This window comes from Canis lupus, chromosome 3 (genome assembly GCF_048164855.1).
Source record: "Canis lupus baileyi chromosome 3, mCanLup2.hap1, whole genome shotgun sequence".
Lineage (NCBI taxonomy): Eukaryota > Metazoa > Chordata > Mammalia > Carnivora > Canidae > Canis > Canis lupus.
The window spans coordinates 9,047,563-9,073,907 of record NC_132840.1 but is presented as its reverse complement, the minus strand read 5'-3'; the positions used below and the strand labels follow the sequence as shown (position 1 = coordinate 9,073,907).

Sequence of the window (26,345 nt, the reverse complement as noted above, 5' to 3'; positions counted from 1 at the left end):
CAGGGTCAAGAGATGGAGCCCAGTGTTGGGTTCCATGCTCTGCACAGAGTTTGCTTAAGACTCTCTCACTCTCTTCTTCTGTCCCTCTCCATCTTTCTCTTTCTCTCTAAAATAAATAAATAAAATCTTTAAAAAATATATCCTTGGGGCAAGTGGAGAAATTTTACATCCAGATTGGATAGTAAATGTCTGAAATGACTGTTAATTTTCTTAGGTTCAATAAGAACCTATGGTTTTACATATGAATGTTCTTATTCTTGGGAGATGCAAAAAGATTATGATGATATCTACAATTATTCTCAATGGTTTTATAGGAGAAAAGGCTGAAATTTTTAGGAAGGAAATGTCACAATATCTGCAATTTACCTTCAAATGGGTCAGGAAAAGATGTACATGCCCACAAGCTCACACATACAGATAAAACAAACGCAGCAAAATGGTAACAAGTGTTGGGTGTAGGTGGAGGGCATTTGGGTGCTCATTGTATTACTCTTTCCATTCTCTTGTATGTTCGAAAATTTCATAATGAAAAGTAGGAAAATGGCTTTTTTTAAATGGCAAGGCTATTAAAAAATTAAACCTCTGAGAACAGAACACCCCATTATTCTCTCTGAAAAAAAATACCTGAGCCAGGGGAGCCCTACAATGCATAATGGGACTAAAGAAACCATTAGCTAATTGAGTGACAGACTTTAACATACAGGGGAGGCTGAAAGGAGTAAGTGTGGCTGGAAAACATACACTGGAATCTTAGCTATAAATAGCAGCATTAGCCACTTTGCCTCTGGGGCCCTCGGGTTTCACGACAGCCACGCTGACGCCTCCACAAAGGGCCTTTCTCTTGCAGCATGTCTTCCTACTGCCTTTTGGGGCATTGCTCAAACACCAAAAAACTGTTGGAAAAAAGGGCAGAGTAAGTCGATTTCCACAACCAGAGTCAGATTTCACCACAGAAGCACATCAGTTACTTTCAGCCTCGTCGCCCCCCTCCTCTACCTGTGGTCATGCCGGTCACGTATGCGCAGCAAGCACCTACTAGTCGAGTCACAGATTTAACAGCCTGTGCCTGGGTGTCTCTATTCTAGTTGGTGGAAAAAGACAATAAGCAATTATTGAAAATTGCATAATCTGTTAGAAGGTGGCAAGTGCAAGAGAAACGATTGAACCGAGGAAAGAGGATGGATGGTGAGCGCTAGAGGTGGGAGGAGGATCTGCAGAAGGTGACAACTGAGCAGAGTCTGAGAGAAGGATGGGGCAGGGGGAGGTCCTTCATGTAGGTCTTTGGAGGAAGAATATTCAAGGCAGAGAGAAGAAGAAGCATGGAGGCCCTACGTAGGACTTGCCTAGCATGTCTGAGGAATGGGAGGGAGGCTGGCATGCCTGGAATAGCTGAGCAAAGACAGGAGCAGGAGATGAGGGCAGTCATTATGTAACCAGAGCCCATAAGGAAAGCTTGGGAGCTCCTGCAAGGTCTCTGGAGTTTAGGGGGTTATGAGCAAGGAAGGGACAGGACTGGCACTGTAGTGCAATCACTCTGGCTGTGGGAGGAGCAAGGGCTGAAATGGAGGAGACCCGTAGGAAGTCAGTGCAATATTCCAGGCAGGAGCAGATGGTGGCTTGGGCCAACACGATGACAAAGTCTTCCAGAAACAGTGCTTATGGAAGAGTCTACCTTGGCCTCCTCCCTAGCATGTGTTAGGAAAGACTCATGACTCCCCAAACACACGGGTCCACCAGTCTCTCGGGATCAAAGCGCTGGGCAGATGATAGGCAGGTACTGCAAGAAGCGCCAACTTAGAACATGGCTGGAGGAAGTCTGATTCAATTACACCAAACGGAACATATATAATGAAAATATTCCACTGGCAAGAGACCTCAGCTCTCTGAGAAAGCCAAAGGCCTGAGCTCACACTAACTCCAGCAATCAGCAACTGTACTTTGGTTATGGGACTGCCCCTCTATTCTGTTCTAAATACCACCTGGTTACCCATACCTTGTAATGCCATGTTATGAAGGTCGACAGACAGCAGCTGAGCTGAATATTAGAATCTAGGGGAAGAGAATTTAGGAAATCTCAAGGACCATGCCAGGAGAACCCTTCAAAAGCTGTCATACCAAGAGAGACCAGTAGACATTTAGGTGCCTCCTGAGGCCCACACACAGCATCAAAGAGGAAAGTAAAGAACCTGATCAGCCTCTTGATCTACCTCTGAGTTTACAGGAAACACAGAGGGACAGAGGACATGTCAAAACACACTTTAGAGAAAAAAAAAAAAAAAAAACACTTTAGGACACAAACAGCAAGATCCAAAAGATGAGAAACCACAGGACAAACTGTCCCGTTTCTGCAACAATGAACTGCAGGAGGTAAATAGAGGAAGGAGAATGTATCCGTTCAGGAAGAGTGTGTATCAGATTCGAACAAACTGATGGTAGAAACTTTGTAAGACAACTGGGGAAATGTAAAACCCGCTAAATGTTTGATGATATTTAAGTAACTACCAGTAGGCTTTTCAGGTCTGAAACTCGTATTATGGTTAGACGAGCCCTTATCTTTTAGAGCTAACTACTAAAATGTCTGTGGATAAATTTACCCAGGCTTTAAGCAAAAATAACCCAGGGAATCCCTGGGTGGCTCAGTCAGTTAAGTGTCCAACTCTTAGTTTTGGCTCAGGCCGTGATCTCTGGGTGATGAGATCGAGCCCTGCATCGGGCTCTGGTCTCAGCGGGGAGTCTGCCTGAGATTCTCTCTCCCTCACCCTCTGCCTTCCTCAGCTTGCAGGCGCTCTCTCAAAAAAAAAAAAAAAAAAAAAAATAATAATAATAATAATAATAATAATAATAGCCCAGTATTTAGGGGGGTAAAGGTAAGAAGTAAGATCAAACAGGAATGGCCTTTCACGGGTGCCTATGGAGCTGGTGACAGGCACATAGGGGCTCATGTACTATTCTTTCCACTTTCACATATGCATGACATTTTCTATACTAGTTTTTTTTTTTCCCCAGCCAGCATACCTAAGGCACAAACAGTGACCCAACCCAACTAAAAAACTTATAAGAATTCAATATTACAGATACAGTTTAAATACAAAAAGGTAGGGGATATACAATCGAGCTGCTTCAGGAATTATGCCTACTCTTATTTTTTTCCTTAATTCAAAGCCTCAGATTCACAAGTGGCTTCAGGTTAATAATTTCCTATCGGGAAGAGCAATTACTTGCAATAAAGATGAGTAATATTTTTCTAAGAGTTACTTTTTCCCTTTCTTGTCTTGGGCTTTTTAATATATTTTTTTGCATATGGTACTAATAAGTATAGATAAATAGGGCATGGAAGTTGCCTTCCTTATTCCAACAAAAGAGAAAACGATGTAAACCAGAACTGCCAAACTGTGCCACTATTAACAGGATTCAGTTATGAAATCCAGAACTCCTGCCTGGACAGCTTCACTGCAGTGTGTGAAAGAATGTTCTACTTTAGAATCTCTATCATCACTGCCTCTCCTGCTCTCACACCACGAAAATGCATCTGCGTGTACACACATCTTTTAAAAGGAAAGATCTCAGGATACCTGGTTGGCTCAGTCAGTTAAGCGTTCAACTATTGATTTGAACTCAGGTCTTGATCTCAGGGTTGTGAGATTGACCACCGCATTGGGCTCCGTGCTAGACATGGAGCTACTTAAAAAAAAAGAGAGAGAGAGAGAGATCTTGGATTTTTCTTTTTCTTCCTCACTCAGAGCACAAATGTAAAGATTTACATGGAAACTTGAGAAAAACAAAACAGGACACAAAAGTAGGATACTTTTAAGGGAGACTAAGTACTCTTGGGTCAAGCGTCTCGGAAGCCCCAGTGAAGATGTGATTGATTTGGCCTTAGCAGAGCTGCTCAGTGGAACAAACAAACCTTCTTCCTGCCTCCCTCTGCCCTCAATCCCATAGGCCCATCAAAAGAAAGTGAAAATAAGCAGGGCATTCATTAACAGGTCAGTGTTCATTCTACACATAGCTGTGAAACACTGGTGCACAGAGGAACGGAACCAGAGGAAATTCCAGAAGGGCAGAGAGTAAATAGTCTCTTTTCCATTCCCCGGCTCTCTGTAACTCAGACACACACAGGCTGGAGTGTAACCCAGGTTTAAAGAGAACACTCTTTCACGTTCCCTTTGCAGTAAAGGAAGCCAGAGGCTTCCAGGATTTACTGTTACGATGTCTCTTTGGCTTCCAAACTTAGCCAGAGCCTAATAAGAGAAAGTCTTTTCTAGCAAGCTACCATCGGATTATAAACACTGGAATTCTTGTTGGGGTACCAGTGTTGACTCAGCTTCACCCCACCTCCCCTTGGCCCCCATCAGTGATGATTTGGCAGGGTTTTCCTACAACAGAGAGTGCAAGGAAGAGTCTACTTCGGTCTTGAAGCCTCTTCTGTATGCTGCTGCTAGGAGTCCCCCAAGGTCCCTAAATCCAAGTTTGGTCTACTGGGGTTTACATGAACTCCTCTAAAAATGAAAATAGCTTCATTTTACAAAGCCAGTTTGTAAACTTTTATTTTCCTTCTTTCTTTTTTGTTTATTCATTCAAGAAACATTTTCTGAGCATCCACTATCTCTCTGACACTGGGCAAGAGGCTGTGTTATCATGAAGAATTAAAATGGACTATGTCTCTGCATTTAGGAACCTCACAAGTCACCTGAGAGAGGCAGAACTAAATAAGCTCATGAAGAAATTTTAACATTTTAACATTTTTTCATTTTAACAGATTTCATATGAGATATCTCTGATTCCATGAGCCCTGGATAGCTGGTTTCATCAATGCATCAGAAAAAGTTTCCTAAAGAAATGATAACTCAACTGTGCTCTGAAGTGTCAGCATTTTGAAGGGTGGGGTGCAGTGTGGAGGAAGACCAATTCAGGCAGAGGAAATACCATGTGCAAAGGCCCTGTGGCACAAATGCATTCAGGAAACTGAACAGAGATGAGTGGGACCAGAATGGAATGTGATCCAAATGGGGAAGGAGATCCAGGTGGTGGCCATCCATCGCAGCGTCTTGTGGGCCTACCACGTTCAAAAGGTCCTTTCTACCCAAAAAGCAGCAACATAGTACTTAAGGGTTTTTAATCAAGGTGTGACAAGATCAGCCTTGTGATTTCAAAAATAATTTTGTCTGCAGTGTGGAAAAGACTGGAGAGAAGGAATGATAGATACAGGCAGAGCAAATAGGAGGCCAAAGGAAAAGACCAGGGCAGCAGAGGTGGAGATGAAAGAGGTGGGCAAATTTGCAAAGGTAAAAACCAAGAGAACCTGAAAATAGGTTAGCAAAGTAAATAGGCAAGAGGGGTAGAGGTAGCAAAGATGACTCCTGGGTTTCTAACTTCCTTAACTGGACAAATGGTGGATCTACACATTGAAATATGCAAAAATGGAAGAGGATCAAGTCTAGGAAAGAGGCAATGAATTCAGATTTGGACATGTTTCTGACATATCCACTAGAGACAGCAGGAAAATAGGTATGTGGGCATGGAGCTCAGAGGAGAGATCCAGACTGAAGATTCCAATCTACGGGTCACTGGCAAATAGTGGTTATGCATAAAGAGGAGGTATGGCTGAGACTGTGATCACAGAAGATGGAATGGTAGGAAACGCAGTTAACAGTCAAACAGAGGAAGATGAACTTGCAAGACAGAGAACAATCAGAGAGGCAGCAGGAAAATCAGAAAGGATTCCTGAAAGGCTGGAGAGTCCACCCTTAGATAGGAGGAAGAGGGACAGCTCCTCTCCTACCAGAGGAAAGAGGGAGGAGGGATTAGGCACACGCATCCTCATTTCAGTACATGACAGACCTGTCAATCAGGATCACCTTTATTTCTCTTGATTCAGGCCAAAGCCAAAGCCCATGCACGACCAGACATTCTTCTTGACTTACAAGGAAAAAAAAGTGCACAGGCCTACCCTTTCCAGAACTGGCTATTCATCACAGTCATCCATCGAATAAGGTACATTAGAGACAAAATCTCTTTTGAACCAACTGAAGGTCTTTTTAACACCAGATACAAAAGGCCTCATTTGTCTTGGTAAATCTCACTGTTTGTCAAGCTGTAGCATATTTTTTTAATTTCTTAAGTGATTCAGTGGGCATAGAAAGAGATCTAGGAAAGTTAGGTCTTCAGAATAAACGAGTCCATATGAGTTACTGCTGCCTTGTCATTAGAGCTCCTCATCCCCAAAGAGAAGGAAAGTCCCCATCACCCATTAACTCAATTCCTAGATTTCTAGACCAAAGCCACCTTAATAGCTCATCCATTCTCTGTGCCCTCAGGGAACCTCAGCAAGCACACCACCTCTCCAGGTGGCACAGGATCAAAGCCATGTTTATAAATAAGCAGGGGTAGGCTTTCAATGAACAAACCTCCTTTTCAATGGTCTTTAAATACAAAATGTAGAGGGCCAGCTAGAAGAGAACTTTCACAGTTAAGATTCTGCTTTTAAAAAGCTAGCAGTTACAAACTTCCAGTTATAAAGTAAATAAGGACCGGGATGTAATGCACAACATGGTGACTACAGTGAACACTGATCTATTTGAAAGTTACTAAGAGTAAACCCTAAATGGTCTCATCACAAGGAGAAAAACACATTTTTTCTTTTTAAATCTGCTTGAGGTGATGGAATGTTAACTTGTAATCATTTCACACACACACACAGACACACAAAAATCTCCTTTGTAGAAAACTGCTTTTTAAAAATTACCATTTTTAAATTGTAATTCGGGGCACCTGGGTGGCTCAGTCAGTTAAGCATCTGCCTTTGGCTCAGGTCATGGTCCCAGGGTCCTGGGATGGAGCCCACATTAGGCTCCCTGATCAGCGCAGGGAGTCTCCTTCAACTTCTCCCTCTGCCTCTGCCCCTCACTCGTGCTCTTTATTTATATTTATTCACTTTAGGGACACCTGGGTGGCTCAGCGGTTGAGTGTCTGCCTTTGGCTCAGGGCATGATCCCGGGGTCCTGGGATGGAGCCCCATAATGGGATCCCTGCATGGAGCCTGTGTCTCCCTCTGCCTCTCTCTCTGTGTCTCATGAATAAATTAATTAAATCTTTTTAAAAAGAAAATTTCAATAATAGCTTTCTTTATATTGATTATCTATTAAAATAATAATATTTGGGATATTAGACTAAAAATATATTTTTAGAATTTCACCTGTTTTTGTTTTTACTTTTTTTTATAATGTGGCTACTAGAAAAATTTAAATTACAGGGGATCCCTGGGTGGCTTAGCAGTTTAACACCTGCCTTTGGCCCGGGGCACGATCCTGAAGTCCCGGGATCGAATCCCAGGATCCAGCCCCATGTCGGGCTCCCTGCATGGAGCCTGCTTCTCCCTCTGCCTATGTCTCTGCCTCTCTCTCTATGTCTATCATGAATAAATAAATAAAATCTTTTAAAAAAATTAAAAATTACATATGTGGCTCACATTAGATTTCTATTGGCCAGTGCTGCTCCAGTGCCTCCTCCCTGCCATTTTTTTTTTTTTTTTTTTTTTTGGTCATAATCTTGAGCAGCTGCCAGTCACCAGGCCTGGCTGGCCTCAAGGGCCATCTCTGTGTGACCTGACTTCCTCAAAGCTTCCACCTCATTCCCTCACCCTGGAAGGCTTTTCTCTTGCTGGCCTAGGCATCCCTTCTCATCCAAGTCCTGGAGTCACCTCCCCAGGGAAGCATTCCTTGACACCCCCAACCTCAGGATAGGTGAACTCCCCAAACAGTCCCAGCACATCCGGCCATCATGTCTGTCACCACTGGACTAGTGTGCATCACTGACCTGCTTAACGTCTGTCCACTTTCTCTCTAGATCTTAAATTCCAAGACAGTGCCTTGCTCACAGCTGCGCCTCTAGCATCCAGCCCAGAGCTGAAGGTAAAACTTTACTATGTGACCTCTTCCTACCCCTGCTCCAGGCAGGTCTCACAATCCTAAGAAAATGTCCTCGAGGGCAGATTTCCCCTCATACAACGTTTCGAGGGGTAGAACCACTCCTTGCTCAATACATGCTCCCAGGAGGTGAGTGACTTCCAAAACCGATAGGCTGTATGGAACACTCCAGAGGCAGCAGTGAACCCGGGCTACGCTGAGGCGGCCACGTACCGGGGAAGGGATTCCTGACAGAAAGCTTTTCTTCTTTCTTCAAGTGAGGTTTCACAAGGCAACCTCTCTGCTGGTGACACAGAGAGCAGGTCTGTTTTAACATTCATTGCAGGGGCCTGTGTGTTTACTTTTGAGACTTCTGGCTAAAAGGACCTTTTCTTTCGAACAGCTCTCCACTGACACCAAAGCCACGAACTGGGCCCCGGCTGTAACTTTGAGAAGCTGGGGACGTGGGGTTGGGGGAGGGCTCGCTTTTGGCTTCTTCGGGAATTCCTTGAGGTTCTGGCTTGGCCATATCTGCCTGAGGTGCAGATGATGGAAAGCAACACACAGAGCGCTTTTCAGAGACTATTAAAGACGGTTTTAAAGCCCAATGCCTGGCATCTGGTGCCAATCAAGAAAACAGTAGTCACTGATGTAACTGCAAGCAGGCCGGGGCAAAATGAAACAAAGGCTTGCATTTGGAGGCTGGGGGTGGTTTCGGCCTGATGCCCCCCCAGAGCAGGTGCCCAGTACTACCCCGGCCCTACCGCTGCCTCGGAGGTGAGCCACACGCTGGACGCAGAAGATGTGCGTCCTCACTAATCTAATTAAGTGTACATGATATGTTATATCTATTTTATACATAAGTATTAGCATCATGTGTTCTAGGCACAGGGGTGAGGGGATGCCCAAGAGTGAACAAAAATCAAACAATGCCTGCCCCGTGAAAGGTACATTCCAGTTGTGAAGGGTAAGGAGATGAACAAAATATATCCTATTATGTGAGGATACCATTAAAAAGAAAAGAAAGAGAAAGGAACAGGGAATGTTGGGTAGGAAGGAATTGCAATTAAGACCATTTGATCTAGGCCACTTATTATTTGATTCCGTTTGTTTTCTTGTTTTTAAAAATTTTATTAATTTGACAGGAGGGGGATCCCAAGCAGGAGGAGCTGCAATGTGAGAGGGAAAAGCAGGCTCCCCACTGAGCAGGGAGCCCAATGCGGGGCTTGATCCTAGGACCCTGGGATCATGACCTGAGCCTAAGGCAGCTGCTCAACTGACTGAGCCACTCAGGTGCCCATATATGATTCCATTTGATCTAGACATTCCAAATGTCCAGAAAAGGCAAATTTATAGACACAGAAGGTAGATTTGTGGTTGCCAAAAGCTGGGGGTGGAAACAAGTTAACAGTAAATGGGCATAAGAGATCTTATTGGGGTGATGGAAAAGTTCATGGTAACATTGCACAAATTGGTAAAATTTTAAAAATCACTGAATTGTGCACTTCTGAAATAGAAAGAATGGTCACAAAAGCCTCATTGGGGTGACATCTGAGTAGATGAGAAGGGGTGAGGGAGCATAGCCATGAGGACACATGAGGAAAAATAGGAAGAAGGTAAGACCAATGCCAAGGCCCTGAGGCAGGAACAGCAGTGGGTCAGAAGACCAGCAAGGAGGCTTGGGGGCCAAGCCAGGGCTTACAGAGAGGGAGAACAGTTGAGATAACAAAAGAGTGATAGGATGACCGTCCCCAGCTTCTCTTTTAGGCCATTACGGAACGATTTTAGTTTTAGTCTTAGTGCAATGGGCAACCACCATGGGCATGATATGATTGCGCTCACAGGTTGGATCATTCTGGCTACTAGGCACAGAGGGTTTGAAAGTGCACTGTAGGGAAACAAAGACAGATGCAGAGAGACCGGCAAACAAAGACAGATGCAGAGAGACCGGCAAAGGCCCCCTAACAGCTGAAAAGAGGGATGTGGACATGGGTGATGGCAGCAGTGATGGTGAGAAATGGTCAGCTCCTCGAACACCTCCAGGGTAACGCAGGACATGCTGACTGGACGTGGGTTGTAACAGAAAGAAAGAGTGGCACCAGGGCAGACACGTTCTCAGCCTGAGCAAGACTGAATCACTGTTGCCTGAGATGGAGGAAACTGTGGAAAGCAGGTAGCTTGGCTTTTAACATGTTCATTTGAAGATGTTCATTAGACACCCGGAAACACACAGTCTTTGGTTGTTACAAGAGAGGCCCGGGGTGCAAATCACACAGTCCAGACCAAATTTAAAGCTATGAGGCTAGGTGAGATCATGAAAGGCGGGGGGTATAGATGAACAAGTGGACACAGGACTAAGCCAAGCTGGAGTATCCCAATGTTTCCAGACTGGCGGGGAGTAAACCAACAAAAACGACTTAAACAGGAGTGGCTAGAAAGACAGAAAACCAGTCAGGTTGGTGTCCTGAAAACCCAGTGGAAACAGAAGGTCGAGAAGGTTGCTCATCGCAACCAATAAGGCCAGTTCACTGAGGGTGAGAATGAACCACTGGATTTCCAATAGAGCGGGTAGTGAAGCAAGTGAAGCTGGGCAGCGAGGACAAAACCTCCCCGGATGTTTCCCAAGAAGAGTACAGTAGACAACACAAAATAGGTGCAATTTAAAATAACAAAGAGTAATGGTTTTTCACTTCACAGAGGTTAAAAGGTTGACAGCACCACAGATGAGAAGTGGGCAACAGGTCCGGGTGTAGACACTCAGCTGAACTGGCCAGGGCTTTGCAGCAGACCCAGGCACCTAAAACCCTGAAACACGCCTGCCCTTGGACTCAACAACTGCATGCCTAGGAATAGACTACCTTGAGTGAAAAAAATGGAGCACAGTCATCTTTACAAGAACTGACCAAAAAAGTGCTGCTTATCACAGTAAGAGAGTAGAAATGGCCAACAATAGGAGATTGGTTAAATCATGGTGCATTCGGGGATCCCTGGGTGGCTCAGCGGTTTAACGCCTGCCTTCAGCCCAGGGCGTGATTCTGGAGTCCCGGGATCAAGTCCCACGTCGGGCTCCCTGCATGGAGCCTGCTTCTCCCTCTGCCATTCTCTCTCTCTTTCTCTCTCTCTCTGTCTCATGAATAAATAAAATCTTGAAAAATAAAGAAAAATAAAATAAAATAAATCATGGTGCATTCATTCAAAAAAACCACTACTGCAGTCATTAAAAATGGCCTAGTTTCACAGAGGTTAAAAAAACAACAACAAAAAACTGGGTGAAAAAAAATCAAATTACAAAGCAACCTGCATCATGAGTCCCCATTTTGGAAAAAAAATTTATATACACACATACATATATGATTTACATACCAACCCAAAGAGCTTAATGGATATGTAACAAAGAGTCTATGGGGTTGCCTCTGAACTATAAAATTTTAAGACATTTTAACCTTCTCCCTCATTGGAAGGCAGTAAATGCAGAGAGGCTCCCAGACCAAGAGGCCTAGATTAAATCCCAGTCCTGCCACCACCTACTGTGTGGCCTTGGGAAAGTACATAACAGGGACACCTGGGTGGCTCAGCGGTTGAGCGTCTGCCTTTGACTCAGGTCATGATCCCAGGGGTCCTGGGATCGAGTCCCATATCAGACTCTTCACAGGGAGCCTGCTTCTCCCTTGGCCTGTCTCTCCCTCTCTCTCTCTCTCTGTGTGTGTGTGTGTGTGTGTGTGTGTCTCATGAATAAATAAATAAAAATCTTTTAAAAAGAAAAAAAGAAAGTTACATAATAACATCTACCTATTTCCTCATCTAAGGGGATGGCAATACAATCTCTATCACAAGTACACAGGAGGATTAAATAAGTTTTAATATATGTATTTCAAGAATTCAAAACAATGCCTGATATACACAAAAGCAATTCAGAAGAGTTTTTGTCTTTTCCCCCCCCCAAAAAAATGAAAATAAGAAAAATAACATTTTCAGTTTTAGAGGCACATATAATTTTTATCATCAGAAAAAAATAATAATATTTTCTATTTGGGGATCAAGACAAAACTTCTCAGAAATTTTCTCTTAGCATTCCACAAAACTGCAAAAACTAGGTCTCGTTTGTTTACCAGGCTTAAAAATAACCGGCTAAGCGGGACTGCTTAGGCCACTTCTACCATCAGGCCTCTTCAAGACACTGGGGTTTGTCGCCATGTCCTAAGTAAGATCTCCCTGGCAGCTTACAGGCCTCTCACATACTGCCCTTTGCTTTTTTGTCCTTTGTCACTTCCTCCTCAGTTTAAGTAGTTGTGAACAACCTGCCAAATTTAAATGTAAAATGTTTCTGCTTTTTTGCCTCCACTGCTGCCATGGCCCCTGTGATAAAGCATGTGGGGGGGGGGGCGCAAAAAAGAAGCAAGTTCCTAAGTTTACCCTTGCCTGCACCCACCCTACTACAGAAGATGGAATCATGGGGGTGCCTGGCTGGCTCAGTCTGAAGGACGAGCGACTCTTGATCTCATGGTTGTGTGTACGAGCCCCATGTTGGGTGTAGAGAGTACACACGTACATACACAGGTACGTACGTACATACATATATACACAGAAGGTGGAATTATGGATGCTGCCAATTTTGAGCAGTTTCTTCAAGAGAGAATCAAAGTGAATGGCAAAGCTGGGATTCTCAGTGGAGGGATTGTAACTGCTGAATCGAACAAGAGCAAGATGACTAACTTCTGTAGTGCCTTTTCTCAAAAGGTATTTGAAATATCTTACCAAAAAATAATTGAGAAGGAATCATCTCTGTGACTGGTTGCACGGAGCTGCTAAAAGCAAAGAGTTATGAATTGCATTACTTCCAGATTAACCAGGATGAAGAAGAGGAGGAAGAGGAGGATTAGAATTCATTCATCTGGAATATTTTGTATGAGTTCTAGAATAAAACTGAGGGACCAAAAAAATTAATTCATTTTAAAAATAAATGTAAAATTGTTTTTAACTGTAGAGCAAATTTTTTTTTCATTTTCTCTCTTCTCCCTCCGATTCAAGTTCTAAGGATTAGTAGTTTTATTTATCTTTCAGTTGAAAAACTGGAAAAACAGCACTGTGTTTACTTTAAAATAAATGCATGCACTGTCTGTCAGGCATGTCTCCTTGAGACGCACAGCCCACCCACCAGAACCCTCCATCGTTATGGAAGAGTGAGGGAGGTAGTGCACCCCTCATGACTAGCCTATCTGTTCTCAAAATGTAAAGTGCCGAAACAACCCTCCACTTATAAGATGCTTAAATAAATAGCGAGCTGTTTGCTTTCTTTCCTTTTTTTTTTTTTTTTAAGACACACATGGGCAAAGAAGAGAGCAAGCATAGAAAATGAAGAACACAAGCAAAGAGCTTTTCAAGGTCTATTTCACTTTTCACAGTGGTATGGGTATAGCAATTCTCAAACCACCTTGTGTGCATTCTAGAATAGAGGTAATGAGTATATGGATGATGCTGAGAGCCAGAGTTCTCATATGGAAAGGAAGAAAGGAAGAACCCTGTGGGGCTGAACTAGAAATGGAGGTTTCATTATGAACATGGTGTTTAATACATAGGCACAGAAATATATTTACACGTGTGTGTGTATGCGATGTGTGTGTATACAGGGGCACAGATAGCTAGCTATATAGCTAGACAGATATAATAGTCTGTCAGAAAAAATGAACACTCAAGAGCCAAGAAAGTTTTGAAGAAGAGCACTGAGAAATGTCCAACCTGATTCTGACACTCCCTCCAAAGAAAACAGTGAGAATGTGTAAAACCCATTAGGAAAAAATACAACTAGACCCCTATCTCACATCATTTATCAAAATAAACTCTAGATTGACTAAAGGGTTAAATATTTTAAAAACTAAATAAAGAAAATTGTCACGGGGCTCCTGGCTGGCTCAGTTGGTAGAGCATGTGGCTCTTGATCTTGGGGTTGTAAATTTGAGCCCCATGCTGGGTGTAGAGATTACTTAAAAATAAAATCCTCCAAAAAAAAAAAAGAAAAGAAATGAAAAGAAAAGAAATGAAATGAAATGAAATGAAATGAAAAGAAAAGAAAAGAAAAGAGAGAAAGAAAGAAAGAAAACTATCCAAGTATCAGCATAAGAAAGGTATCTAGTTTTATCTTATCCCAAGCACTTAGCTTTGTGGTTCTCAGACTTGAATGTACATCAGAATTCCCAGAAAATCTGTTAAAATAGATTACTGGGTCCCAGAGTTTCTGATTCTGCAGATTTGGGATAGGGCCTTAGAATTTACTTTATTTTTTTTTTTTTTAAGATTTTATTATTTGACAGAGAGAGAAAGTATGAGACAGAAGGAGAGAGAGAAGCAGGCTCCCTGCTAAGTAAGAAGCCTGACTTGGGGGCTCAATCCCAGGATACTGAGATCATGACCTGGGTGGAAGATAGACATTTAACTGACTGAGCCACCCAGGAACCCAAGAATTTACATTTCTTTTCCTTTTTTTTTTTTTTTTTTTTTGAGAGAGAGAGAGAGCACAAGCAGGGAGGGGGTAGAAAGAGAGGGAGAGGCAGGCTCCCCACTGTGCAGCAAGATCAATGCGCAGCTTGATCCCAGGATCCTGAGATCACAACTTGAGCCACAGGCAGCTGCTTAACCAACTAAGCCACCCAGGTGTCTCCAGAATTTACATTTCTAACATGTTTCCGAGTGATACCCACGTTGCTCCCCTGGAGACCACACTTTGAAAACCACTTGGTTAGGTGATGGTCCTAACGCCGTTTGTTCACCTTTTCTGATTCTCAGCGCCACCTTTATCATATAGTAAATTCTATCTATATTGGATCTTATTTAGAAAATATATGATGGAGGACATATCAAAAGGATACAGGAGCAGGTTGAAGAGGCACTCACTGATTAAACCAGAGATAATGTGAGCATCAAAATAATGACAGGAATAAATTATAACCCAACAAATGAAATAAGAATCCATGAGTTGAGACTGATAATACATACCTACATGCCTAAAAGAAAAGGAAACCGGGCAGCCCGGGTGGCTCAGCGGTTTAGCGCTGCCTTCAGCCCAGGATGTGATCCTGGAGACCCGGGATTGAGTCCTACGTCGGGCTCCCTGCATGGAGCCTGCTTCTCCCTCTCCCTGTGTCTCTGCCTCTCTTTCTCTCTCTCTCATGAATAAATAAATAAAATATTAAAAAAAAAAGAAAAGGAAACATTCTTCTTTGCAATAGTATAGCAACTAACAAATGACCAAGGAATAATAAAACTGGGAGGGAAATTTGCAAACATCACAGTAAAAATTGACTCAGAAAAAAAACCATTAAAGAATGCAAAAACAAGTTGGTTAAGGTGTGACAAGGAACAGTTATTTACATAGTCACAAAGTATTACATCTCCCCCAAAATTACTTTTTAGTTATAAAAAGAAAATAGTAACTTTACAGTTGAAAACCTGGCAGACATCACTTTAACCAAATGATCAAAGTTAACGCCATTAACAATTAAACAAGCTGAGACATGTGCCTCCTGATATGATGCACTGAGAAGGACATAATATTTCTAGAGTGTTCCTGCCAAAAATACATACCCCGAATCTAATCCTGAGGAAAAACCAGACAGAACCAAATTGAGAGGATTCTACAAAAAGACTGGCCTGAACTCTTCAACAATGATGGTGTCGTGAAAGACAAAAATAGGCTGAGGAACTAATCCCAGATTTAAAGAGACAGGACAACCAAATGCAATACATCACTTTGCATGAGATCCTGGATCACAGGGAATTCACCTGAAGTGAATTTTTACTACAACTAGAAAATATGAATTAAGTAACAATATTGCAAAAATGTTAGATTTCTTGATTTAATCGTATACTGGTTAGGTAAGAAAACATCCTTCTTAAAAATTGACACTTAAGTCGATTTCTTATACAAAGATGTATAAGGTTCCCCCAAAGTTTATAGCAGCATTGTCCATAATACCCAAACTATGTAAAGAGCCCAGAGGTCCATCAACAGGTGAATGAATAAAGATGTGGTGTTTGTATACATATATTTTGTTGTTGTTGTTGGTTGAGTAACATTCCATTATATATATGTATATTATATGTATGTGGATGTATATACATGTATATATATACACACAGATATATATACACACTCACACATAATATACATATATATAATGGAATGTTACTCAACCAACAACAACAAAAAGATATCACTTGCAACAACGTGGATAGAACTAGAGGATATTATGCTAAGCAAAATAGATCAATCAAAAAAAATAGATCAATCAGAGAAAGACAATTGTATGATTTCACTCATATGTGGAATTTAAGAAAAGAACAGAGAATCATAGAGGAAGAGAGGAAAAAATAAAACAAGAAAAAGTAGAGAGGAAGCCAAACCATAAAAGACTCTTAACTATAGGAAACAAACTAAAAAAAAAAAAAAAAAAAAAAAAAGGAAACAAAACTGAGGGTTGTTGGAGGAGAAGAGGAGGGTGGGGAGACAGCATAACTAGGTGATGGGCATTAAAGAGGACATATGATGTAATGGGCACTGGTGTCATATGCAACTGATGAATCACTGAACTCTACTTCTGAAACTAAGAATACAAAATAAAAAAATTTTTTAAAGAATGATATACATACAGAATATAATAACAGCAATATTAAAAAATGGCATAATAATTTGTATTGAGCATTCAAAAATAAGTATAAGGTTCATAATTTATAATGATTCAGAAAAGAATTATAGATGTATATAAAGATAGGGACAATGTTAAAGCAAATGTATTAAAATATTAACAGTTGGGTGCAGAGTATGGGGGACTTTCTTGTCCCATTCTTGTAACTTGTCTCTGAATTTGAAATTATTTTTTTAAGATTATTTTTATTTTTTTTTTAAAGATTTTATTCATTTATTCATGAGAGACACACAGAGAGAGAGAGAGAGAGAGAAAGAGGCAGGGACACAGGCAGAGGGAGAAGCAGGCTCCATGCAAGGAGCCTGAGGTAGGACTCGATCCCAGGACTCCAGGATCACACCCTGCGCCAAAGGCAGGCCCCAAACCTCTGAGCCACCCAGAGATCCCAGGAATTATTTTAAAATAGGGAAGTTTTGGGACACCTGGGTGGCTCAGTGGTTGAGCATCTGCCTCTGGCTCAGGGCATGATCCCGGGATCTGGGATTGAGTCCCACATCGGGCTCCCTGCATGGGGCCTGCTTCTCCCTCTGCCTGTGTCTCTGCCTCTCTCTCTCTCTTTCTCTCTCTCTGTGTCTCTCATAAATAAATAAATAAAACATTTTAAAAAATAGGGAAGTTTTTGAAAAAAAATCTACTTCAAGCTACATCTCCCTCCTTGAAAAGACAATCTGGTAGTACCAAGATCTGCAGTGTTAATAAGGCTAGCTACAAGAGAAAATTGAGTCTTACATCCTACCTGCTACCAATTTAGAAAGAAATTAAAATCACCCAGGGGTCAGGTACAGATGAAACATATGCTAATAACTATCAAAGCTGGGCAATGGGGATTCTGTTTGAAAATTCCAATAAAAACGTTTTTAAGAATCAATATTCAAGGGGTGCCTGGGTGGCTCAGTTGGTTAAGCGTCTGCCTCCAGCTCAGGTCATGATTCCAGGGTCCTGGGATGGAGCCCCACATCAGGCTCCCTGCTCAATGGGAAGCCTGCTTCTCCCTTTCCCTCTACCCTTCCCCCCCTGCTTGTGCTTGAGCTCTCTGTCAAATAAATAAATAAATAAAATCTTTAAAAAAATTAATATTCAACCTCAACATCTGGCTTCCACATAGAGATGACTAGAGCCATCCTTAAGAGCCAAACCAGTACTCTGAGTCAAGTACTTCTTGCAGCCACAGCCAGGTCAATATCCTTGCAGAAAGTCAGCCGAGGCTCACCCTTACACAACAGCAGGACTCTAGTAAAGCCCTCCGCCACAGCTACCTTCTGCCAGAGGGAGGCATAAAACACCAGCTGGGTTTCCCAGTCAGCTTTCAAGTCCACCCAGGGGACAACAAGGCTGTGAATGAAGGAAGGAATTGTGTCATGTGGGATAAAAAAACACCAGGCAGGACAAGCACTACCCATCAGGCCTTCTCCCAGGAAAAGCTGTTCTGGGAAGACCAGGCCACAGTGAGAGAAGTCACCTAACATACTATGACCTACTACCCTACGTAACCATATTCATACTTACACACCACCCTGGACACACTTCCAGCCTAGCAGCTCCCCAACGAATGCAGGAGCCAAGACCCTAGTGCTGAAATACATCATGTTAATGACAGCCTCTCCAGTCCACACACCCAGAGCTTTTGCATTTATCCAGTCTTAGAACTCTCCCTTGGAAAAACCTCAGGACTGCCTCCCATTTAGGCAAGGAGGTCCTACATCAAGAAATAGGGTCTCTGGGGATCCCTGGGTGGCGCAGCAGTTTGGCGCCTGCCTTTGGCCCAGGGCGCGATCCTGGAGACCCGGGATCGAATCCCACATCGGGCTCCCGGTGCATGGAGCCTGCTTCTCCCTCTGCCTGTGTCTCTGCCTCTCTCTCTCTCTCTCTCTCTCTCTCTCTGTGACTATCGTAAATAAATAAAAATTTTAAAAAAATAGGATGCCTTCTAGTTCTCATATTTTATCACTCTAAATGTAAGATAGAAAATGAAGGGCCGCCCTGGTGGCTCGGTGGTTTAGCACCGCGTTCGGCCCACGGCCTGATCCTGGAGACCCTGGATGGAGTCCCACATCAGGCTCCCTGCATGGAACCTGCTTCTCCCTCTGCCTGTGTCTCTGCCTCTCTCTCTCTCTCTCTCTCTCTCTGTGACTATCATAAATAAATAAAAATAAAAATAAAAAAAAGAAATAGGGTCTCTGCCACCATCTTGAGGATTTGAACCTCTTCATCTTTGGGAAGAAAAGAAATCAGAGGAAGCAGAATTACTACTACTACTACCACTGCTACTACTTATATAGTAGTCTCAAGTAGCAGGTACTATTTTTAGCTCATATAATCTCAAAATCATGTTTTACAGATCAGGAAACAGAAGCACAGAGAAGTTACGTGACTGTCCAACATCACAAAGCTGGTGGAATCAGGATTCAAACCCACGTAGTCGGACTCCAGAGTCTAAATGTTCTTAACCACTTCTCTATGCAACAGATTTGTAATGACCAGAAACAGCCTTGCTCTAAACAAAAGGCTTTATGAAACATGGCCGGAATGTTATATATCTCGTTTATGCCATTGTCACCCTTGATTTGTTTTTCTAACAAAAAACAACCCACTAAAAAAAAAAAAAAAACAACCCACTGCCCTATTACAACCCACATTTTCCATCAGATTTGGATCTGATGTGCCTCACTGCTCCACCCAGCCACACACTCAAAGTGCTATGGCTGGTGCTGGCTAGCATGTATAAATCTTCCAAAATACATGTATAAGAATGTGCATAACAGCTTTGCTCTTGATGGCCCCAAACTGGAAAACAGCCCAGATGTCCACCAATGGGAGAATAAGTAAATAAACTGTGGTATAGTCATATAATAGGAACCTTTACCCCTATAAGAAAACAACCTAGTATTACATGCAAAAGCATGATGACACTCACAGATACAATGATGAGCCAGGACAAGAAAATGTACTGTATGATTTCACTTATAGAAATTCAAGAATAGTGACAGAAGTCAGAATAGTGATTATCTCAGAATGGGCAAAGGGGTATTGACTAACAGGGATGTGGGAATCTTCTGGGACCCTACAAATATTCTATATCTTGATCTGAGTAGGGATTACACATATATAAACACTCACTGAACTCTATCACTTAAGGTTTGTGCACTTTTCTTTAAAAGAAAAAAATGTGAACATCTAGGGGAAAAAATCAAAGCCAAGTTTAAAGTATGAATGTTTTCATCATTAAACAAGACAAAAATAAATGCACTATAAGCTTTCAACTCAAAAAGCTAAAATGATCAACTGACTGGATTAAGAAGAAACATATCTTAAAAAAAAAAAACAGATCTAGGGCAAATAGTTGAAAAAGTTAAAGTTAAAAATGGAAATATTAGAAACTATGGTATAAATGATTAACCCAAGTAGTCTTGTGACAAATAAATTAAAAAGCAAAAAAAAGTTAAAATAAAAATGCTCACATTAGTCAAGAAAAAAATTGGGAACAAATATCAAATATTTTAAGTGAGAAAAAAATGAAAAACAGTTTTCAAATAAGAATGCAATTTCAAATCTTCATACTAATAAACTTGAAAAATCTCATGAAACAATTTTTCTCAGAAAATATGAATTAACAAAATTGATGCAAGATGAATCAGAAAAGCTGAACAAACCAATCATTATGGGGTAAAAAGCTGAAAAAGTCATCAAAGAATTATTTCAGAGAAAGCAGCCAGACCCAGTTGGTTTTACGGGTGAGCTCTTTCCTGCACTCATGGAACAGATAATTCCCATGTTATAGAGTCTGTTCCCAAAGTTGGAAAGAGCTTCAATTTACTTTATAACAGTAGCTAAGCCTCGATTCCAAAGCTGACAAAAATAGTACAAAACTACAGACAAATGCCACTTATGAATATAGATAGAAAACCCTCAAATAAAATATTAACAAGCCATTTTAACAAAATTTTCAAGGAATTATCCAACATGAGCAATTCGGTATATTCTAGAGATTTTAAGATTGTTACTATTAAGAAATCAATATAAGAAATAGAAGAAAAATCATTTAATTATCCTGATAGTTACCATTTTGGGGGGTAAGATTTATCTATTTATTTATTTGAGAGAGAGAGAGAGCATAAGCAGGAGGAGCAGAGAGAGAGACCCTCAAGCTGAGCCCATAGCCAACTCAGTACTCAATCTCACAGCCCTGAGATCACAACCTAAGCAGAACCGACTGCTGCCACCCAGACACTGCCCTCACCTCCAGTTACGTAAAAGATATTTGACAAAAACTCGATGCCCCTCTTGATTTAAAAAAAAAAAAAATGAAGGATGCCTGGGTGGCTCAGCAGTTTAGCACCTCCCTTCAGCCCAGGGTGTGATCCTGGAGTCCTGGGATCAAGTCTCACATCGGGCTCCCTGCATGGAGCCTGCTTCTCCCTCTGCCTGTGTCTCTGCCTCTCTCTGTCTCTCAATAAATAAATAAATAAATAAATAAATAAAATCTTTTTTTTAAATGATTATAATAAACCAAGGGGAAAAAAATAAGAAAAGGTTACTAACACCCAACTATACTCCCAGAGAAGAGTCATTAGAAGCATGGTTACTAGACAGGGCAGGATGCCCATTCCATCACCACTAAAACAGGGAGTTGTATGTAAAGCAACTAACAAGGAAAAGAACTATAATTATCTCCTAATGTGATCAAAATTATCAATCTTAGAAATCACATGTCTACAAAGAAAACCCAAAAGAAACTATTGAAAACCTATATTAATTATTCAGTAATTCACTGATTAAAAAACAAACAAAAAACCATGTAGAAACTAATAGTCATATACCAACAACACTAAGTTAGGAGACCTAATAGGAAAAAATCTCACTAAAAATAAGATCATAAGTATTTTTACAATTTAAGTCTATCTAAAGATAACTTCAAAATGATTTGAATGACTTTAGAGACACTCCATGTTCCTAGGTAGGAAGAATTAGTATAGATATTCTCCATAAAGGAACTTTACACGAGATAGAATTTCTATGAAATCCAAAGGGATTTGGGGGGAAGAGAGGAGGAAGAGGGGAAGAACCTGACAAAATAAAGTTCAAGTGGTATTGTCATATACACAAAGTAAAGAAGTAGGAAGCTTTTGAAAAGGAGAGAAACAGTGTGACATTAAAACGTGGTAACATTACAACAGCTAAGACGGAGCAATTTTAAAAGTCTAATAAAACAACGACAAAATGGAAAATCCCCATGCAGGCCCACATATATGTGTGTGTGCATATATTTTATATATGTGTATGTGTATATATGTATGTATGAATGTATACATATATATGTATATGTATTTTTTTTCAGCATAGGCTGAAGGTAACAACTCAAATCAGGGATGATACAAATGGATTATTCAATACATAGTGTAAAGCAATCAGTGAACTACTTGGGAAAATTTAAATTAGATTCCTACTCACAATATACACAAAAATAAACTCATTTAAAGATTTAAATGTGGGGGCACCTGGATGGCTCAGTTGGTTAATCATCTGCCTTCGACTTAGGTCATGATCCTCGATCCCAGGATTGAGCCCCACATTGGGCTCCCTATGCAGCGGGGAGTCTGCTTTACCCTCTCCCTGCACTCCTCCCTCCTGCTTGTGCTCTCTCGCTCTCACACTCTCACAAAGAAATACATAAATCAAAAAAAAAAAAAAAAAAGAAATACATAAATCTTTAAAAATAATAATAATAATTAAATGTAAAAAGATAAAGTCAGGGATGCCTAGGTGGCTCACCAGTTGAGCATCTGCTTTCGGCAGAATCCAGGATCAGGTCCCACATCGGGCTCCTTGTGGGGAGCCTGCTTCTCCCTCTGCCTAAGTCTCTGCCTCTTTCTCTCTCTCTCTCTCTCACTTTCTCTCTCATGAAGAAATAAATATTTTTTAAAAAAAAAGAAAAGTCACAATGCACAGGAAAAATCAGAGGTGACTATTTACCTGATCTCAGGATGGGGAAAGCCATAAAGAAAAAGACTACAAATACAAATACAAAGAGTAACAGAGAACTACAAGCTTAAAATATCTGTTCGAAAAGTAGAAGAAAAAAAAAACCTTCAAAATTAAAATGAAAAACTGGAAAATATTTACAAAACAAGACAAAGAGAAATCGCCTTAACATATAAAGAACTCTTTAAAAACTAAAAGAGAAAAATGCACACTTTGATATAAAAATGAGCAAAAAACATTAATAAGCCAGTAGACACACTCTGAAAACATTTGATCTCCTTAAATAAATCACAGCAGCAAAAGGCAAAGTGAAGCTGGGGGAACTTGAGAGACATAACAACTGAATTCAATGAGTAGACCTCGTCTGAATTCAGGTTCAAGCAAACCACTTGAAACAATACTTTGGGACAATGGTGAAATTGAACAGAATTGAACAGGAACTGAGTATTAGGTGGTAATAAGGAATTCACGTTAATATTGCTAGGTGCGAAATGGAATAGTAATTATATAAGATAATATCCTTTCTGCTTCCTCTCTGAGCTCAGGTCTAGTTTGTGCTGACATAGCTAAACGCACCAAAATCAGAATCGTTGGTAAATGTGAGACCCATCATGGTGCCTCGCACAGGAAAATGGTGAAAAAGACTGAAATAAGCCAGCATGCCAAGCACACTTGCTCCGTCTGTGGCAAAACCATGATGAAAAGACGAGCTGTAGGGATCTGGGATTATGGTTCTGCATGAAAACAGTGCCTGGTGGGGCTCAGACCTAGAGCACTGCTTCCGCAGTCACAGTAAAGTCAGCAGCCATCAGAAGCTTGAAGGACTTGAAAGATCAGAGGAAGCTCCACCATCTGAAACATTACTGGCCTATAATAAACAGGTTAATTTAGGTAACAAAATAAAATTTAAAAAATATATATCCTTTTTCTTTATAAGAACATGCTGAAGAATCTAAAATACTGAAACACCTGTAATTTGCTTAGAAAGACTACAATCAAAAAAACAGATGAAGCAAATCTGGCATAATGTCAATTATCAAATAGGTGTGTGTGTGTATATATATATATATATACACACACACATATACACACTTATATATACATATATATGTATATATGTATATACACACACACATTTTTTTTTAATAAATGAATCCAATAAAGACCAAGAAGCAATAGAAACCAGCAATCTTGACCACTGCTGATGGGAGGGTAAATTGGAAGAACCTTTCTGGACAGTAATCTTGCAATATGTGTCCAATGCCACAAACACATGAAAAATGCTTATATCCAGCAAACCCATCGTGAATAATTTATCAGAACTATCGAAATAGACATAAAGATTTATAAGTGTATGTTTACCATAGCATTATTTATGACTATAAAATACTAAAAACTACCCCATGTAAATCACACAACCATCTGAAAGACTACTACCAGGCAGTCATCAAAAACTACACTTTGGAAGATAATTAAAGCTATTTCAACATATTGTGGGGGTTGCCTGGGTGGCTCAGTCAGTTAAGCATCCAACTCTTGGTTTTAGCTCAGGTGTGATCTCAGGGTTGTGAGATCAAGCCCCACATTGGGCTCCACACTCAGCATGGAGTCTATATGTAAGACCGTCTCTCCATCTCCCTCTGCCCCTCCCACTCATGTTCTCTCTCTGAAATAAATAAACCTTTTTTTAAAAAAGCTATTTCAAGGGGATCCCTGGGTGGGATCCCTGGGTGGGGATCCCTGTGTCTCTGCTTCTCTGTTTGTGTCTCTCATGAGTAAATAAAATCTTTAAAAAAAAAAAAAAAAAAAAAAAAAAAAAGCTATTTCAATATATTTTATGGTGTAGCAGCTAGGGAAAACAGTATAGTAGTTCCTCAAAAAAATTAAACATAGTTTTACCATATGATCCAGGAATTCTGCTTCTGGCTATTCAACCCAAAAGAACTAAAAGCAGGGACTCGAACACGTGTTTGTACACTCGCATTCATAACAGCATTATTCACGATAGGCAAATGGTGCAAGCAACCCAAGCATCCCTGGACAGATGAATGGATAAAGAAAATGTGTATGTACAGAAAAGGGTACATTATTTGGCCTTAAAAAGAAAGAGATTCTGATCCTGCCACAATGTGGAGGTGCCCTATGGACATAATGCTGAGTAAAACAAGCCAAGTATAAAAGGGAGTCAGACCTAGAGCCTGCTTGAGATTCTCTCTCTCCTTCTTCTCTGCCGCTCCCCGCAGGGAGGGAAAGGCAGAGATACAGGCAGAGGGAGAAGCAGGCTCCATGCAGGGAGCCCGACGCGGGACTCGATTCCAGGTCTCCAGGATCACACCCTGGGCTGAAGGCAGGCGCTAAACCGCTGCCAGGCTACCCCTCTCTTTCTAAATAAATAATTAAAATCCTTTTAAAAGGGGGCAAATATTTTATGATTCTATCTAAATGAGGTACCTACTCAGATGCATAGAGATAAAACATAATGATAGAAGGTGGAGGGAAGAAACTGAATGAGTGATTTGATGGGTAAATGATTTGAGGCGTGCCTGAGTGGCTCAGTTGGTTGAGTGTCTGCCTTCAGCTCAGGTCATGATCCCACGGTCCTGGGATCGAGTCCTGCATCGGGCTCCCTGTTCTGTGGGGGCCCTGCCTCTCCCTTTGCCTCCCTCTCTCTCTGTCTCTCATGAATAAATAAATAAAATCTTTAAAAAATAAAAGAATTTGAGTCTAAAGTTCTGGAGACGCATGGTGGCAATGGTGGCACAACAATGTGAATGTACTTAATTGCCACTACACTGTACACTTAAAAATGGTTAAGATGGGAAATTTTATGTTAAGTGCATTTTATCACAATTAGAAATAAGTAAATAAAGATATATTTAGGGGCGCCTGGCTGGCTCAGTCAGAAGAGTGGGTGACTCTTGATTTAGGGGTCATAGGTTTGAGTTCCAAGATCCCCATGTAGAGATTACTAAAAAAACAATAAACACACTGTAAAAAGAAGATATATTAATACATTTCAAAAGGAAGCATGTTGCAAAATAATATGTTTGTGTATAGTCTCAATTTTGTTTCATTGATATCCTAAATATTCATATTTGCACACAGGGAAAAGAAGTTCAGAAAAATACATATCAAAATGTTAATAATTGTCCCTAAGTACTGTGGTTTACAGGAGAATTTCATTTTCTTTGTGTGTCTGTGTTATTCTGTGTAATTTCCGGGTTTTCTACAATTATTTTTATAATCAAAAGCAAAGGTATGATGACAGAACAAATAAAGGAGAAAAAAAAAGACAGTCATACTAGTTGCTGATCTTAATGTGAGAATGTCCACAAGTGTATTTCCAAATGACATAATAAATGTAATCTTCCTTGATAATCAAATTATAAAAGGCATATTAGAGGAGGAGATAAACCATCAAGGACTTCCTTACAGAATTAAAATAGAGGCATATTCCTGATTTTAAACAATTCCTGAAGCTGGAGTGGGTTTGCCACAGCTCTGTGTGCCCAGCAGAAGGACCAGAGGAGCCCCCAAATACCACTTGAGTGGCCTGTCAGAAAGGACAGGCTCATGGGGCACCTGGGTGGCTCAGTGGTTGAGCATCTGCCTTTGGCTCAGGGAATGATCCTGGGGTCCCAGGATCGAGTCCCACATCAGGCTCCCTGCATGGAGCCTACTTCTCCCTCTGTCTCTGCTTCTCTCTCTGTGTGTGTCTCTCATGAATAAATGAATAAAATCGAAAGAAAGAAAGAAAGAAAAA

General features: G+C 41.0%; 1 protein-coding gene across 5 annotated transcripts in view; it reads right to left on the bottom strand.

Annotated features, from left to right (window-relative positions):
* The window catches only part of WWP2 (WW domain containing E3 ubiquitin protein ligase 2), a 145,189-nt gene that overhangs the window by 84,151 nt on the left and 34,693 nt on the right, over window positions 1–26,345 (bottom strand). The window lies entirely within an intron of this gene.